The sequence below is a fragment of the Monodon monoceros genome, unplaced genomic scaffold (genome assembly GCF_005190385.1).
Source record: "Monodon monoceros isolate NGI ecotype Baffin Bay Population unplaced genomic scaffold, NGI_Narwhal_1 Super_Scaffold_17, whole genome shotgun sequence".
NCBI classification, from domain to species: Eukaryota; Metazoa; Chordata; class Mammalia; order Artiodactyla; family Monodontidae; genus Monodon; species Monodon monoceros.
In genome coordinates this window covers 25,940,113-25,957,884 of record NW_021703773.1, presented here as the reverse complement: position 1 = coordinate 25,957,884, position 17,772 = coordinate 25,940,113, and the positions used below count along the sequence as shown (strand labels likewise).

At 37.7% G+C, this 17,772-nt stretch overlaps 1 protein-coding gene and 1 non-coding gene across 2 annotated transcripts in view; one reads left to right on the top strand and one right to left on the bottom strand.

Moving 5' to 3' along the window:
• Positions 1–17,772, top strand: part of CSMD1 (CUB and Sushi multiple domains 1) — a 1,429,265-nt gene that overhangs the window by 863,669 nt on the left and 547,824 nt on the right. The window lies entirely within an intron of this gene.
• LOC114897715 lies at positions 12,919–13,020 on the bottom strand. Its single transcript, XR_003794244.1, has one exon. It is a non-coding gene; the product is annotated as a U6 spliceosomal RNA (small nuclear RNA).

Here is a 17,772-nt window from a genome sequence, read left to right as displayed (position 1 = left end):
CTGCTCCTTGGCATTTTTATCCACCATTTTTTCTTCCAGCTCACTTATTTGTTCTTCTGCCTCAGTTATTCTGTTATTGATTCCTTCTGGGGTATTTTTCATTTCAGTTATCATGTTGTTCATCTCTGTTTGTTCTTTAGTTCTTCTAGATCTTTGTTAAACATTCCTTGTATTTTCTTAATCTGTGCCTCCATTCTATTTCTGAGATTCTGCATCATCTTTACTATCATTACTCTGAATTCTTTTTCAGTTAGATTGCCTGTTTCTTCTTCATTTATTTGGTCTTGTAGGTTTTTACGTTGCTCCTTCATCTGTGGCATTTTTTTTGGCCATCTCATTTTCTTTCTTTTTTTTTATGAGTGGGATTGTGTTCCTGTCTTACTGGTTGTTTGGCCTGAGGCTTCCAACACTGGAGTTTGTAGGCTGTTGAGTAGAGCTGGGTCTTGGTGCTGAGATGAGGACCTCTGTGAGACCTCACTCCAATGAATATTCCCTGGGGTCTGAGGTTCTATGTTAGTCCAGTGGTTCTGACATGGACCTCCCACCACAGGAGCTTCGGCCCAACCCTCGGCTCGTGAACGAAGATCCCGCAAGCCATGTGGGGTGGCAAAAAAAAATAAAAGAGAACAATAACAAAGCAAAAAATAAAATTAGACTAGGAAAGTAACAGATATTAGAAAGAATATAAAAATAAAAATATAGATGAATCAACAACCGGAAGATACATCAGTACCACACTAGTAAAAAAGAGGAGGAGGGACAAGAGAAAAAAAAGAAAGAAAAAAACAATGGGGAAAAGGCCTTGCCTGTGGAGGGCAGGGCCTAAGCAGTGGTGAGGTTTGGGTGGTGGGCGGGGCCTATGCTTAGGACCCACAGGGCTGGAAAAGGCCCCTGTGGGCTGTGGGCAGTGGGGCTTAAGCTCAAGGAACAAAGGGGCCCAGGCATGCCCCCCATACCTGGTCTCAGAGGGCAGGGGACCTCACCTGGGAGCCCAGCAGGCTTCCTGGCCTCCAGTGGGTGGGGCAAATGCCCTCCTCTCCTCTCCTGCTCCTCCGGTCTGGGAGGGCCCCTTCCGCTTGCCTCTCCTGTTCTCGCCTCCACCTCCTTCCTATGCCCCCAGGACCCACGCAGCCTGGAGGGGGCTTTGGAGGACAGGGGACTGTCCTGGAAGCTCAGCAGGCTCCCCAGGCCCAAGTGGGTGGGGCAAATGCCCTCCACTCCTCACCTGTTCCTCCTGGAGGGCCCCTCCTGCCTGCCTCTCCTGAACTCCCCTCAGCCTCCTTCCTATGCCCCCAGGACCAATGTGGCCCAGGGGAGGGGGTGCCTGGGAGCTCAGCAGGCTGCCTGGGCCGAAGTGGGTGGGGCAGACATCCTCTGCTCCTCTCCCGCCCCTCCCGGCTGGCTCCTCCCTCCTGGCTCTCCTGATCTCCCCAGCCTCCCTCCTATGCTCCCAAGGACCCACGCGGCCTGGAGGGGGCTTTGGAGGGCAGGGGACCAGCTTGGGAGCTCAGCAGGCTCCCCATGTCCGAGTGGCTGGGGCAGTCACCCTCCTCTCCTCTCCTGCTCCTCCTGGAGGGCACTTCCTGCCTATATCTCCTGATCTCCCTGGCCTCAGGGGCTTTGATCCTGTCTGGCCTCCACTTCTCCTCCCCGTTCTGTCCCCCCACATCCTACCAGTTCACTTGGGGGTTCCTCCCATCTTCTTGGGCATCAGGGTCCCCCACCAGCAGCCAGCAGGTTCCCTAGTTGTGGGGAGATGCTGATACAGTGTATTCTCACGCCGCCATCTTCAACAGTGATGTTTTAACTTCAGAAGTGTTCACCAGTTTTCTTACTAATCTATCCAAATTAATTGCTGCACTAATTGGATTAAATTAGATAATTTAATTACAGAAAATGATTTTATATTTGGTATAGTACTTATTTGGTCATATCCCTTGGGTTCAATGAATTTACATTATTTTCATAAAGAGGAAGCAGATGGAGAGAATTTCTAGGTAGTAGTTTATGTCAGAAAAGAAGAAGAAGTTATGTTTTAAGATATGTGAAAATATGTGGAAAGTCAAGGAGATAAGCTAAGATTAACAAATTGGATAATTAGTAAAGTGCTTTGGAAATGGAAAGCAACATATTTTGTGAGCACTGTGTATTGCAATTATTATTAGAATACTTTGGAGGGAATTCAATTTGCTTGTTTAAATAACCTGTTTCATAGGTTGAACTGTCAGTTTGAAAGGCATATAAAGTAGTATGAACCATGTGACATCCAAGCAAGATACTTTCATTATATATCTGGAAAGTCATAGCTTTAAGTAAAAATCCAAGTTTACTAATGACTATGTAAGAAATTCTCCACCCCCCAAACCCAAGAAAATCTTTACAGCTTTTTTGTGCAGATGTACATATGAAAAGTATTCCACAAGACTTTGTAGGTTTCTGACATTGGAAAAAATGATCCCATATAGTTAGGCGTACTTTTTTGTAAGGGCTAATTCATGTGTTATTCTTTAAAAGACAGGAAAGAATTAGAAGAATATTAATTGCATTAGGTGAATGTATCATGTAAAGAATACAGTGGTAATTTCTGTGAACGGAAAAGAGAATCCTATTATGAATTGTAGAAGTATTTGCTGATTGATCTATCATTTGCATCCAGTTTATCAGGTATCGTGTATGCTAAGAATGAGGTTTAGCTGTCTGTAATCTATCATTCCAGTGAACCAAACTGCCATCTTACTTTCAGGCACAGTTTTCTAGAATCCATATAAAAGTCATTTATGACATGTTTTGACCCAGTATTAGTTTTACATTACATGCTATTTACATCACAGTGACATATTTAAACTTGCTTTAGTTGAAGGAATTACTTCATTCCTGTTTTTTGCTCCTTTTAGCAATGAAAATGACAAACTAAAAATCTCTTCTCTGGTTGTTCTTGTAAAATATATGATCATTTTTCTCCAATACTATCATCATTCAAAATAATAATTTTCTTTTATCTGCTGGAAAACAAATGAATAGATACCATATTAATGTTCGCTTCTGTATCTGTGGTAAACTCTAATTACCATAATACAAAGCCCAACTTGTGTTTCTCTTGATTTTTATATTAATATTCACTTTATTAAGAGGATTAATTGGAATGTATTTTGTTAAAATGAAGCTTAGCATATGAGACAATTTGAGTGATTTCTTTTTTTTTGGTTAACTCAGCATTTCTTATCGGGCATCAAGTGTTTTTGGTAAAGGACATTAATTTGCAGATTCTGCATTACAGCACTACAATTTTCATTGCGTTAGGCTTTTGCCCATGTTTTAAAGCCTTCAAAGGTTTGTTGCACCTGTAAGTCTACTTTTTGACAATGTCCTAAAGGCTCTCTGTGATCCAGTCCCTCTCTGCTTCTGCAGTATCATTACCCTACACTTCAGCAACAACCACATACACATGCAGGCACACACACACACACACACACACACACACACACGCTTGCATGCATACACAGACATGCATGCACACACACTCATGTGTACACATATAAGCACATGTGCACACATGTGCATGCATACAAGCACACACGTACGCATCCGTGCGTGCATACCAACACACACATGCAGCTGCGTACATGCATGTACACGCAAGCGCGCACACACACACACTTTCTGATCCCCTTCGTGTTTTTTCTCTTTATCTCTTTTCATTATTTAATAACTATGTATATAGTTATTATGTATACATATATATTATTTCATTTATTGTTTCTTTCACAAAAATGAGAATGAGGATGGAGGCTTTAATGTTATGTTCACGTAAACTGTGCTGGGGACTTACTGGTTAGTCAGTATATATGTTGAGCGAATAAATGAATGAATGAAACTTCATGAAGCTGCCTTCTTCTCAGCATTCAGCTGATAATTACAATGTCAAGTCCTCAAAAGTCCCTTCCCTAAACACCCTCGCTGAGTTAGCTCACTTCACAATCTTAAGAAAAATAATGTTCCACATTATCCTGGTCTTATCATTTATATATCTTCTGGCAATAATTTGAAAACATTTACTTAACTGTTTTTCTTTTTCTCCTAGAATATAAGCTCTTTGATAAGAGGCCTTACCTTGTACTTGGCTGTATACCCAGAACATAATATGCCTGTCACATAATAAACATTTGTTAAGTAGTATTGATTTCTTGACTGCCTGCCCAATTTTACTCATCATAGCATGGTACCTGGCACAGAGTGGGTTACTATATCTATCAATATCTGTTATCTATATATATCTCATTTATCTGTCTATCTGCTATCTACTGTCATGTATCTCTATGTCACCTATCATCTATCTATAGGTCATCTACCTATCTATTGATATGTCATCTATTTATCTACCTATCATAGTTTACATATACAATAAATGGGTATTTGATCATCGAGAATTTTAATATTGTAAACCTTCTTTAGAGTTTATCAATATTAATATTTATTATACTTTTATTGATAAAGAAGGTATATTCAAGTTAATCACATGGAAAACGAGAGCACATAGTTTAAGATATAAAAACCACAACACCATCAGAATATTCAAATTTTTCCAAAGAAAAGATACTAATATCTAGCTGCATTATTTTTGCGATACATATTTGGGTCCACAGGGATCAGAGTATCTGACAGTAGAAGGCATATGGACATCAGTCAGACTCCCCATGTTTTCCTTGAGAAAGTTCATTCTAAGGAATCTTTATTCGAGTGTAAATGTCGGGCAGCTCTGGGTCAAATTAGGTATATTTGAGCTGACAAGCTCCATAAAGAGCATTTGATCTGAATCTCTCCCTTCGGGGATGTGGGAGCCCGTGCCTAGAGGTGAGTGAGGATGTAAAATCACGGTGATGTTGGTGAAGTCTCAGGCAGGCTGTGCGGAATTTTGCCCCTGGGCATTGAAATGTAAAGGGTGTAAACATTTAAAGTAAGGAGAAACAATTTAGTACAATGTTCAGATAATAAATAGCTAAAATGGGAGCCACCATATGTAGCAATTACTCATCATACCTCTCTCAGCGAGTAGCATAATGAATTGCAAAGTTGATTTGAGGTCTGATGAAAATTGTAAGTTACGCCTCTGCTAATAATGAGATTGGAACCCAGGCATCCCATCTCATAAACTTAGTGAAGATGACTATCCCAGAGAAATGAAAGAACAATGAATTGAAGATAACCTCAGAGTGTGTTTCCACAATGGAAAGTGCTTTGCTTGATCTTGAAGCCACATAAGTTATAGATTCAAATTCCTTCTGACAGTGTTCAAGTTACATACTCTCTTTAGTCTTTTTTTAAATCACTATAACTGCCTCATACCTATTTTAAACCAAGTGATCATCTCTTAACAAAACCAAATAAAGTAATATTTTGAGAGTGGCAGTGATGTTATCATGGGATAACCTTAAATCAAGTCTAGTTAATATTGAATGTTGCAAATGGTAGTTAACTTACAGGTGTTTGATTACAAAAAACCTATTTGGAACATGTCCCCTCGCTGACTTAGACAGCCACTGGGCTGCTCCCCTAGTGGAAAACCCCTCAACACAATTGTAATGATTTACCCACATGCAGTGCAAAGTGCTTTCCAGTATTTTGTCCAAAGCTAGCAAATTTGAGATTTGTGTTCTAAGTTTATTATCATTTTGTTTCCTAATGCAAGAACTCCATTTAGCCACAGCCCCACAATGTAAAATATTATGTATAGTGTGGGTCAGTACCTACTGTTGACATTTTATAGCACCCTCATTACTTTTAAGTTTTCATAATTATGAATAAAGCTGCTATAAACATCCATGTGCAGGTTTTTGTGTGGACATAAGCTTTCAGCTCCTTTGGGTAAACACCAAGGATCATGACTGCTGGGTCATATGATAAAAGTATGTTTAGTTTTTTTAAGAAACCACCAAACTGTCTCCCAAAGTGGCTGCACCATTTTGCATTCCCACCAGCAGTGATGAGAGTTCCCGTTGTTCCACACCCTCGCCAGCATTTGGTGTTGTCAGTGTTTTGGATTTTTACCATTTTAATAGGTGTATAGTGGTATCTTGTTTAATTTGCATTCCCCTGATGACTTATGATGTGGAGCATCTTTCCATATGCCTATTTGTCCTCTGTATATTTTCTTTGGTGAGGTGTCTGTCTAGGTCTTTCACGCATTTCACTTGAGTCTTTTGTTTTCTTATAGTTGAGTTTTAAGAGTTCTTTGTATGTTTTGATAATAGTTCTTTATCAGATGTGCCATTTGCAAATATTTTCTTCCCATATGTGGCTCCGTTTCTTATGCTCTTGACATGTCACAGAGCAGAACTTTTTAATTTTAATGAAGTCCAACTTCTCAATTTTTTACATATTATTCTTTTGCTGCTGTATTTAAAAATTTCATTGCCAAACTCAAGGTCATTTAGATTGTTTCCTGTTACCTTCTAAGAGTTGTATAGTTTTGCACTTTACAGTGAGGTCTATGGTCCATTTTAAGTAAATTTTGTGAAGAATGTGAAATCTGTTTAGATTAATTATTTTGCATGTGGGTGTCCATTTATTCCAGCACCCTCTGTGGAAAAGTCAGTCTTTCTCCATTGTATTGCCTTTGCTTCTTTGTCAAACAAAGATCAGTTGACTGTAATATTTGTTTGGGTCTATTTCTAGGCTTTCTATTCTGTTCTATTCCTCTATTTGTCTATTTTAGCAGTATCACAATGGCTTGATGACTGTAGCCTTATAGTAATATTCATTCTTTACAGCATGTCAGAATTTGCATCATGCTACAGTTTCACCCAGAACTTTTAAAATGTAATTTTTTTTTATTAAATTGAAGAGGAAAGAGAAATTCTGAGTGGCCTAGAGAAATCTTGCAGGAGTGTACACTAGTTTTCGGTTCACTGGGAAATCTAGAATTAATTTTTCTCAAGCAGTTTTTTTTAACCAATATTTCATTTTGCATATAATAATTGTAAATAGGTGCTAATATTTATTAGTCACATGCATTGTAAGGAAGCTTTACACATATTACAAAGGGTAATTTTTACAGTCCTTCTAAGCAGGGATTACTATACCCATTTTACATTAAAGAACTAAGGCTGGTAACGTACTCAGGTTCCTGTAGTAGATCCCAGGTCTGATATCTGAATGCCAAATACCTCTCTACAATACATTATCCCTTTTTTATAAATATCACTGGATGATCAATCTTTCTAATGGCATTTTAAAAAATGAATTTTAAGGCTTACCACATTTAAAATTAGTGCTTTACATTTCTGTTATATTCCATTTCAAAATAAAAGAGACAATATTTGTGATTTTGGATAAAAATGTACTATTGTGTTCACCGACTTATTCATATAACAAGTATTTATTGTGCTCAATTTATGCCTGGCATTTTCATGTCCTTTTATTATATCTCAATATAAAGGTGCTGTAAATACTTCAAAACAGTTCAACGGATTCAATGTTCAGTGGTTCCAGCACACACTGAACATCTTTATAAACAGCTAGAAGCAGATTCAGTGAGCAAGGAAATCCATTTGGGTTATACTAAAAGTTTTGAGATATAAAAGGCAGAAGTTTTAAAGTTTAGATAAGCAAGGAGAACAAACAGAAAAGGAGGAACAGGGATTAGTAGAAGGTGGGGAATGAAACTGACTCCAGGGTGCAGTGATCTCTCATCACCATGGTAATGGAAACCCCAGTCCTGGCGGATGGAGGACCAAGATGGACTTCCAAAACCACGCCATCTCTTCCTCTCTGGGAGAGTCTTAAGTGAAGCAGAGGTCAAGTGTTTTTACAGGTTGGACTTTACCGTAACTCAGGGCCCTGCCGTTTTCCAAATAGCTGTTTGTTTCCAAAGGCCATCAGCCATTAATTAGAGTGGCAGGGCTGAAGGTGCCACCAGCCCAGCATGTGACTTTCACAGCAAACTAGCAGGTAAACAATTCTGCGTACTGGCTGAACTCCTCAAAGGGTTACCTAAGAAACCAGTCTGTTTAAGCCAGAAGAAAAATAGCGTTTACACAAAGACTATCTGCAAGAAAATAAAAACGGAAACAATTGCCTATTATAAATAAGCCTCAGTTTTTATAGCTTTCTCAATAATGTCCCTACTTTCATAATTTATTTGAAAGGTAAATTAAGCTTCATAGACTTAAATTAGAAACAGAATTGATTTCTCTTTAGATATGGCTACCCTGTGATAGTAGAGAAGTAGACATTTGCTCTCTCCAGTCTTATCCAGCCTATGAACAGGTGACAGCTGGTGACAGTTTCTTCATCTGCCATATACAGGGTAACCATATACTTGATTGTCCAAACTGGGACTCTTTTTGGTCTGGTATAAATGCTAAGCTAGACACAACAACAGGAGGTCTAAATTGGGACAATTCCCGGGCACACCAGGATGTAAGGTCCCCAACACTGCACAGGTACTTCAAGGAGAGAAGCATGATTAGGTCGCATTTGCAGTCATAGCTTTAAATATGAATGGGATCCTGTATTTTATTAGATTCATAATGGATGTTTTATATTGTAATGTGCTTCATTATAATTCTTTATCCCCTCACTCACATTTCAACAATTACACTCCTCTTCATACATTTGAATAAATTTATACAAGGATATGGAAAAGACACTTCCTTTAGAAATTCCTCGCTAGACCACCAAATAGAAGGAACCAGGCCAGAAGCTGATCTAGTAATTTATGTGGTCTCACCTCCCATTTTGCAAAAGTAAAACCAAGTTTAGGGACTTTGAGGCCCTTCCCTGAGGTCACACTGCTACTTGTGAAAGACAGATCTTCTACTAGTGCTTTTCCAGAGAGTATTCCAAGCCACTGTCATTATCCATGAAACCCAGAACTCAGATGGATGAGCCACACCCTGATTTTATAGAAACAAGCCCAAGCTTAGCATCAAATGATAATGTAATGATGTGTAAAACAGTTTTAAGGGATTTCTACTGTGGAAAGGACAGTTAGACTGCTGAGTCATTAAATTCAACATAGTGAGTGAAACTGGCCCTGAGACAACTTTATTTTGTAGCCACTCTTTTAGGTAGAAAATAAGAATAATGGCTTCACTTAGCAAGCTTGGAATCAGATTTTATCAGTCAACTTAAATGTCCCTGTAAAAAATGTCATCAAAATACTGGCTTCCAAAATCCACCCACATAGTTTCTATAATGAACCTAGTAAATTAATTTATAATGAATAGGTCTCTTGTTTTTACTTCAAAAAGCAGGCTTGAATTATGTTGATCCTTCTCTTTTTCCCAGATTTATTGAGATGTAATTGACACATAATGTTGTATAAGTTTAAAGTGTGTGAGGTGATGATTTGATGCAAGCGTTTATTGCAAAATGATTCCCACAATAATGTTAGTTAACACCTCCATCACCTCACAAAATTACCACTATTTTTGTGATGAGAACTTTAAAGATCTACTCTCTTAGCAACTTTCAAATATACAATACAGTGTTATTAACTACAGTCACCATGCTGCACATTACATCCTCACATTTTCTTTATCCATTCATTTCCATGTCTTGGTTCTTGTGAATAATGCTGCAGTGAACATGGGAGTGCAGATTTATTCAAGATAGCGATTTTATTTCCTTTGGATATGAACCCAGAATTGGGATTGCTGGATCATGTGGCTCTATTTTTATATTTTTGAGGAACCTCCATACTGTTTTTTTCTGTTGCAGCTGCACCAATTTACATTCCCACGATGTTGATCTTTTTAAGGGAAGTTTTGTCCAAATCTAGAATTGTTGGTTCCAAAATGACCTTGCTTACTGCACTTTATCCAAAGATAATTTAAGGGTAAAATTTGGCCAAGTTCTTCTCCACATTGCTATGAATCCAAATAAAGAATATGGGACTGCATAAAATAGGTAGCAAGGATGAATATAATAAATGCTTTGATGGGAATCCTAGAGCCAGTTTGGAATATGATCTGTGTCATTCAGAATGAGGGTGAGTCTGCCCAGCTGCAGTAATGTTCTGACTATATTTACCTTATATGTCATTATCTGAAACTGGGTTCAAAAGAGATCAAAATAAAGGAATAGGATAGTGCAGTCTTGATTTCAGATAGCATGTAAAGAAGCTAGAATATATGCACATCATTTGGCAAGAAAGGAAAAATTCCAAAATCTACATCTAAATAAGAATGTTAAGTATTAGTCATTCCGAAGAAAAATATATAAAGTTGCTTATTTCCATATTTATAATAAGCCATCATTAAATTTAAATAGAATAAACTTTATACATGTGGCTTTAACCTATTAATTTGAATGTGTTCACATGAGATTAGGTCATGGTTTTTGCTTATGTGAAGCCAAAACTGTACATTTTTCTAAATTTTCTAAAACATAGTATCCTAATACTGTCACATTTTAAGTCAGTAAATAGCATCAAATAAAAATAAGCAAACTGCTAGCTTAAAATTAATGAATATCCTTTACATCTTAAAATTTGGGGCAAAATATTTTGATATCAAGCTAAGCACAGCAGATATAATTTATTTGAAAAAAAAAAAATTGGAAGTCTGAAGTCCTGGGTGTGAATCTAATTTACTAGTTGTAGGGCCTTGGTAAATTATTAAACTTCTTTGTCTCAGTTTCCACATGAGGAAAAAGGATGACAACCTCATAAAATAATTATAGGTATTAAAGTATGAAAATGTTTTCAGTAGAAGAAAGACAAGGCACAAAAACGATATTCAAAAAAGTGCTTTAAAAATATTTTATTTTTCTTTCAACTTAAAATAACCCCTGACACCATGTTGAAATGCCCCCCAGTTTAGAAGAATGCTGACGTGCACATATGAGCACCGCCACAGAAAAGGCGGTGTTGATTATGGAAATGGAGTGGGAGCTTTGTCTAGATCTCTTTCTCTAGATCAGCTCAGTGGTGTGCTGATAAATGGTTCACAACCAGCTCTCTGGGGGGAACAGCTCAATTTATAGCATTTTCTAATCTATTTGGTCTAAACTTTTCCGTGTTGACCAATTCCTGGCTATCCACATAGTGTCACTGGACATGGCATTGGGAAGAGATGTGCAGTAGTCCTCTCTTGTTTAATATTTCCACCAGACAGATACCTCATGAGTGCAGAGAAATGCCAAATACAGTAAAATAATTAGGAATTTATGTGATCTGAGTAGTTACTACCTCTATTTTTAATATAATTGTTTTAATTTTGTTTACATAATTTAATCACTTATAATGACTATATTTAGCAATTGTCTTGTGAATTTCCTGAGTATTTAACATTGGTCTCCCAAACTGAAGTTTTCTTATTCCTTGTGAGATGTGGTAACCAGATGTAGGAGCATATTCTAAGTGTTGACACACATGACATTTAAAATGGGGAAGATAATTATTGGTCAGTCCTTGGGTCCAAGAGCTATTGGGAAGACCTTAAGATTCTCCGTCTGTTTCTTGAGTTATGGTTTGGAATCCTTTGGTTTATATATAAAGTTTGGATTTTTAAAATCTTACGAACATTATGAAAATCTTATGAACACATCAGGCTCTTTTCTGCCAATTTCTACAAACATTGTAAGAAACCTTGTCCTTAGAAAAATTTTATTCTAGATTACAAGATTTGAAAAAAAAAGATATTTGAATAGCCTCTAAAGCTACCTCAACCCTTTTGGAATAATATGCTTAGAAAGTAATGAAAAAGTTTTCTTTCTTTTTTTTTCTTCAGGTTTTATTTAACCAATTGTGTTTTTGTTGTTGAATTATTATAGTTTCATTCTCATTGAAAATACAATGAAACTAAAAATGTATCATCATAAACTTTCTGGTGTGATTGGTACCATAAGAAAAGGATGAAATCATTTATACAAGCTGAAAACTTCGTTGAATATATATAAAACAAAACTTTACGATTTCAAAAACACCAGAAAATAATAGTCGGAATGCTTTGTGAATGCCCAAGCTTGGAATACAGCATCCTGTACAAACTAGCAATGTGTCACAGCAACCCATTTAAAATGGCAAGCTTCATCTTCTGAGGTGCAGGAGATCAATCCAACATTGTTAGACAATGGTGTGTATATGGTGAGGTTTGGACAAAGGCTGACGCAGCAAATGGTCTCTTCTCTACTGCTCTTACTTTGTTAAAACCATGGTTTAAAATCTAGTCCTCTGTGTAAAGCTATTTATCTTCCCAAGCCCCATCTTTTAGGTTGAAATGCAAAAAAAAAAAAAAAAAAAAAAAATAGTAATAATAATAATAATGCTTACTGTCGTCACTGCATTAATTTCAGTTCATTTATGAGCAGGTTATTGTTCCTGACAGGAAGGGCCATGGTTCGCTAAGAAATGAGAATAAACTAAAAAGAGGGCATATAGAGGACAACAGGTTGCCTGTGCTATTTTCACAGCCTTCAGCACTTGACCTGGGCCTGGCCTGATTGAAACACATTCCTTTTAAGTAAAGCACCTGATACAATTTTAGGAAAATGTGAGTGAGTCAGTTTTTGCTTTAAAAAAAAAATCAGTACCTTACTATGTCTTAAAAAAATACTAGATACAAAGAAAGGATCATAAAACTAGAATTTTATAAAATTTTGAACTATTCAATCTGATGAAATAAAAATCCTGAGAGTTTTAAAAGCTGATTATTACTGCCAATTATGATCCCTAAAATGTTCATGGAGTAACTAGATCATACCTGAGATTTTACAAAAAGTTTTCATGCCTACACCTCCTTGGCATCACAGAAAATTTGCCATGAGGTAGGGAGGGTGCTGTTGTTACTTCCATTTTCCCTAGAGGAAACTGGCGGCTTAGAATTTCCAGTAAGTTTATTCACCTGGACATCTATTCATTCTCTCAACAGATATTCTATTGAATATGCACTTTATTTTTGTTGAAATATATTTGACAAAAATATCGAATGCTTCGTGAATTTGCAAGTCATCCTTCTGCGGGCTACCTGCTAACCTTCTCTGTCATTTGAATTTCAGTGTCTGCATTACTGAAGGAGCACCAACATGTACTTTTAAATAGACAGATATTTACATTGACATCATTTAATGGGTTTTGAGGCATATCCTTCACATCAGTTTTCATGAGCTTGAGAGAGAGGGGTGAATAGAATGATGCTAAAGAAAGAAGCATAAGGAATAGAAACAGGAGCGCTTTCCAGTATGTTGGATAAAACAAAGACAAAAAAACAAACCCTCGGAAACCTAACACTGAATTCATAAATGAGTGAGAAGCAGAATCTCTGTCTAATCTTCAAACAATTTCTAGGGTTGCTCTGAGGGACATTTCAGATTTCACGCTGCTGCCTTAGATAAATACCTCGCTGTACTTTAGAGCTTACTTTAATTCATTTTAGGTAAGATCTGTAGCCTTGGTTCTACACACCCTGAGACTTGACTTTGTGTTTATCCTACTTAAGTGCATTTTTTCAGTATTTTACCCAGGCGTTATTTAGAACCCCGTTGAGTCAATTATTTGATTACAATTAAGTTGGATAGGGCTTTCCTGGTGGCGCAGTGGTTGAGAGTCCACCTGCCGATGCAGGGGACACGGGTTCGCGCCCCGGTCTGGGAAGATCCCACATGCCGTGGAGCGGCTGGGCCCGTGAGCCATGGCCGCTGAGCCTGCGCGTCCAGAGCCTGTGCTCCGCAACGGAAGAGGCCACAGCAGTGAGAGGCCCGCGTACCACAAAAAAAAAAAAAAAAAAAAAAAAAAAAAAAAATTGAATTCTTTGATGCATAGATAGCCAAAATCCTGATAAAATAAAATATTTTTGTGGAAATTTAGTCTTCAGAGCGTATGGTGTGTTGCCTTCATGACGCACTCTTGCCAGCTTTAATCCTGACTCTCTCCATAGCTTTGTGGATATTTCTAATGGTGCTAGAATGTGCTCCCTATTTTCAGTGTGAATCTGGACATCTTAATTAGAAATCTGTACTCAACACTGTGATGAGCTGAAGATTCAGCCATTCTTCATATAATGGCAAAGAGAGAACATGGTCCTGATTTTTCCGTTTTCATTGAAATGGTATAGTGGCCAATAAAATAATACAAGGCAGGTGAAAATCCATATTTCTTACCCTACTTGATTTTTCCTCATAGGAAAAAGTCAGTGCTGTTGACCCACCATCAACATGATTCCCATAAGATATTTTACAAATCCTACACATGAGTAATACTAAGTCATCTGTGCTTTCTTACCAGTTTCCATTTTGTCCAAACTAACAGGATTTGGGAGGAGAATTGATTATGTGATTGACGTGGAACTGGAGCGGAAAACCTTTCTTTGTATAAAGACAAACATTTTAATTTTGAGATATAAACTTTGATTCGCTGACCCATCTGATTGCTGGAGACTTAACAATCAGCGTCAGTGAAGTTTAAACCAAGCTTTTGTCTCAATGGCTATGAAAGACATGTCTGAATCCCATCCTGTCTGTGGAGTCTTAGCCACATGTCCCATAACTGCTTCCAGAAAACATCTGCTTAAGGGTCTCATAGTAAAGTCAGACTTGGCTTCTCCCAGACTGAATGTCTGAGCCTCACCTTTGACAAATATGTTCTCTTCTCCGAATTTCCTGTGTCTGCCGATAGTGTCAACACTTATGCTCTTGGAGAAAGCCTTCTTTATTCTTTTTAAAGATCTTTGTCACTTACCCCTTTCTCCGTGTTTAGGGTACAAGGTTGTCGGCTGATCTAGCTCAGCTCCCCTCCCCCTCCTCTCCCAAGGGCGCTGCTGGCTCTGGCCCTCGCCACCCACAGTCCTGTGGACACTAGGCCTTCTCACGTCTACTCTTTCCTTAATTCCTGCTGCCAGACAAATAAAGTGGACTCTTGACATTTATACGTATATTTAAGTTCGAGAGAGATGGAGAGGAAAAGAGAGAGAGAATAAATAGTGCATTTATTTTAAAGATTTAAATAACACGAACATTTTACTCTGAGCATACGCCCTAGTGAGCCTGAGAAGGAAAATGCAGAGCTCCCATGCTCCTCATTGATCATGTTGTATTTCACTGTCTCGCTGTCGATTCCAGGCTGATTTTGACTAGACACAAGTTTGAGTTCATGAACTATCTTAGAGCCTGCCTCTTGTGTGTAGATAAAGAGTCACTGCATTTCCAAAAGGTCACTGTAAGCGTTTTGCTCCCCTGTGCACACAACTGCAAAACAGCCGTCTTTGAACATCTTTCACCACATGGAATAAAAATCTTCCACTTGTTTCTCTCAAGGTCTGCTTCATGGCCCCTCTCTCCTCCAGCCCCTGGATGCACTGTTCTCATTTGTTCTGTTCTCCCATCATGTTGTACTTCCTTGCCACGAATCTGCCGTCTTCTCCCCACTGTGTGTACAGACCACACGTATGACTGAAGTGTTGCTCATTTTGTGAAGCCTATCGCTCTTCCATCCTTTGTTTTCTCCTCTCCAAGCATCTCCAGCCACACTGATCAGCACAAGACACAGGTGTTGCAAACTGCTAACTATGCCAAGTTTGGGTCCTTACTTCTGCTTCACGTGTGTTAGTGTTGTCTGCACTGCCTCAAGGAATTTCTGTAGGTCAGAAGCAGCCTTGTGTACAGAAAAGCCTGTCCTAGAGTCTTAACAAATGAACGACAACAACAACGAGTCCACATTCATGGAGCCCTTGCTCCATGCCGGGCACCGTGCTGATTACTGATACTTTTAATCCTCTCAGTAATCCCATGAGGTGGACATGAGAACCATCCCCGTCCTACAGATGAGGTAACAGAGAACGTACACAACCTCCCATGGCTCATATGTATCCAAGGGGGATTTGATCTTAAATATCCTGGGTCCAGACCCCAAACTGTAAACTGCTACCTTAGACCAGTCTCGCATTATCAAATCAAACGGTGCCGATGAAAGTATTTACAGATAAACTGTAAAATGTCAGGCATGTATGTCCATAATATATCTTATTTCTGTGGGCACATTGATGCGCATACACTCAGTGCTGAATAAAACTTGATGATTAGAGGTGTATTGTTCAAAATGAGCACTGTGACTTGGTTTTGCTCTTACGAGTTTGGAATTATTGCTGTTCTTTTAGATTACACAATCAAGACAGGCTCCTACTTGGAAATTTTATTTTCATATTTTAGATTCATATGACATCGTTTCTCTAAAGAAGTTAACATTTTATGGCCCATCTGGGAATGTTATTTTATGCTGTGTGATTTTACTCCCTAGTTCTACTGCATATTGGGAACTCAAGATATTTAATGATACTTTTTCATAAGGATGTTAAGAGGATTAATCTAATAAAGTTTGCAGTTATTTGCACTTGTTTGAAAAACCCACACTGTTAAAAAAAAAAGCACTGTTTTTCCCGTTATCCGCCTTACCACATCAGCACTGCCTTCTTTTCTTACAGTGGGAGATCCCAAAGGGACTGATTCATGATTTATTCTTCTTTGCAAAGAAGGAAAAATACGGTTACCCGGGGGTGGTTGGTAAAGAGAATACCTGCTGTTTGTGCGTTTCAAAGGTTTGAAAACTAAATGAGTTTCAGATAACCATAGAAGGATTCCAAATACTGAGGCAACTTACCTGTGTCCCAAGTAAAAAAAAAAAAAAATTGTCGGGGCAGTGAGTAGGTAACCAGAGCCCAATATCATATTATTTTTGTCCCAGCACTGACATCATTAATCAGTGAAGGGGAGCATCTCTCTAATAGTCTTCATTACCCGTTTTTTCTCAAAATAGAAATGATGTTGTTTCCCTGAGCCTCCCTGACACGCAACAAGGAGCAGTTTGCTTTTAGCATTGAGTTCCTGGAACAAGTTACATTTTATTTCAAGAATTTATGTGCAATTTATGTAAATTGTTCTTAAATACTTGTATTAGCATTTAGGAAACTAGACGAATTTAAAGTAGATGTAACCACTCCATGTTCAATTTAATGACAATGTTCTAAAGACCTAAAATTAAGAGAATACACTATTAATATTAGGTTATCTACCATATGAAGTTTATGCTTTTAATATGCATCATTTCATAGATCTAGAATGGAATTATTCAAAGAGCAAAACAAGTGGCACACGAAACAACAATACCCCAAGAATTGGCAGGAAATCCTTAAAGTTATAGGCAAGAATTCAAATAAATTTGTTGAAAAGCTTTCATTTTTTTCTTAAAAAAAGCTATAATGAAAACATGCTCATTTAAACATTACTGAAATTCACTTTTAAGATCAGAATGATGTAAACATAAACAGAACAATTGTTTCTAAGGAAATTTATGTAAATTAGATAGTTATGGCATTAAATCTATGAAAAAGGTCAGCCTTTCATACACTGAAATGCAATCATCGATAGGACAAAAATTCATTCCACTCCAGTATTTCACATATTACCATTTGTTTTTAATTAAATAAATGTCATCTTCGAACTAAGCTTAAAAAGAAATTGGTTTTGGTGTAATACTGTGAGGGAGATAACCTAGTAAAGGTTTTGAGTCCCCCTTTTATTTTAATAACAAAAAGGTTGTTTGTGTTGTAATAATCACTATTACATGCCTTTGTGCTGGCTCTGTGTTACTTTTGATCTGGGTATTTCAAAGTGAAAGAGTCATTATTGTTGTTCCTAATCCAAAATTTCTCTTTATAAAGTGTATGATGTATATGATATATTTACCATTAGTTAACAATTGAATATTGTTTCTCCCCAACAGACAGACAGAAAGAAAGAAAGAAAGAAAGAAAGAAAGAAAGAAAGAAAGAAAGAAAGAAA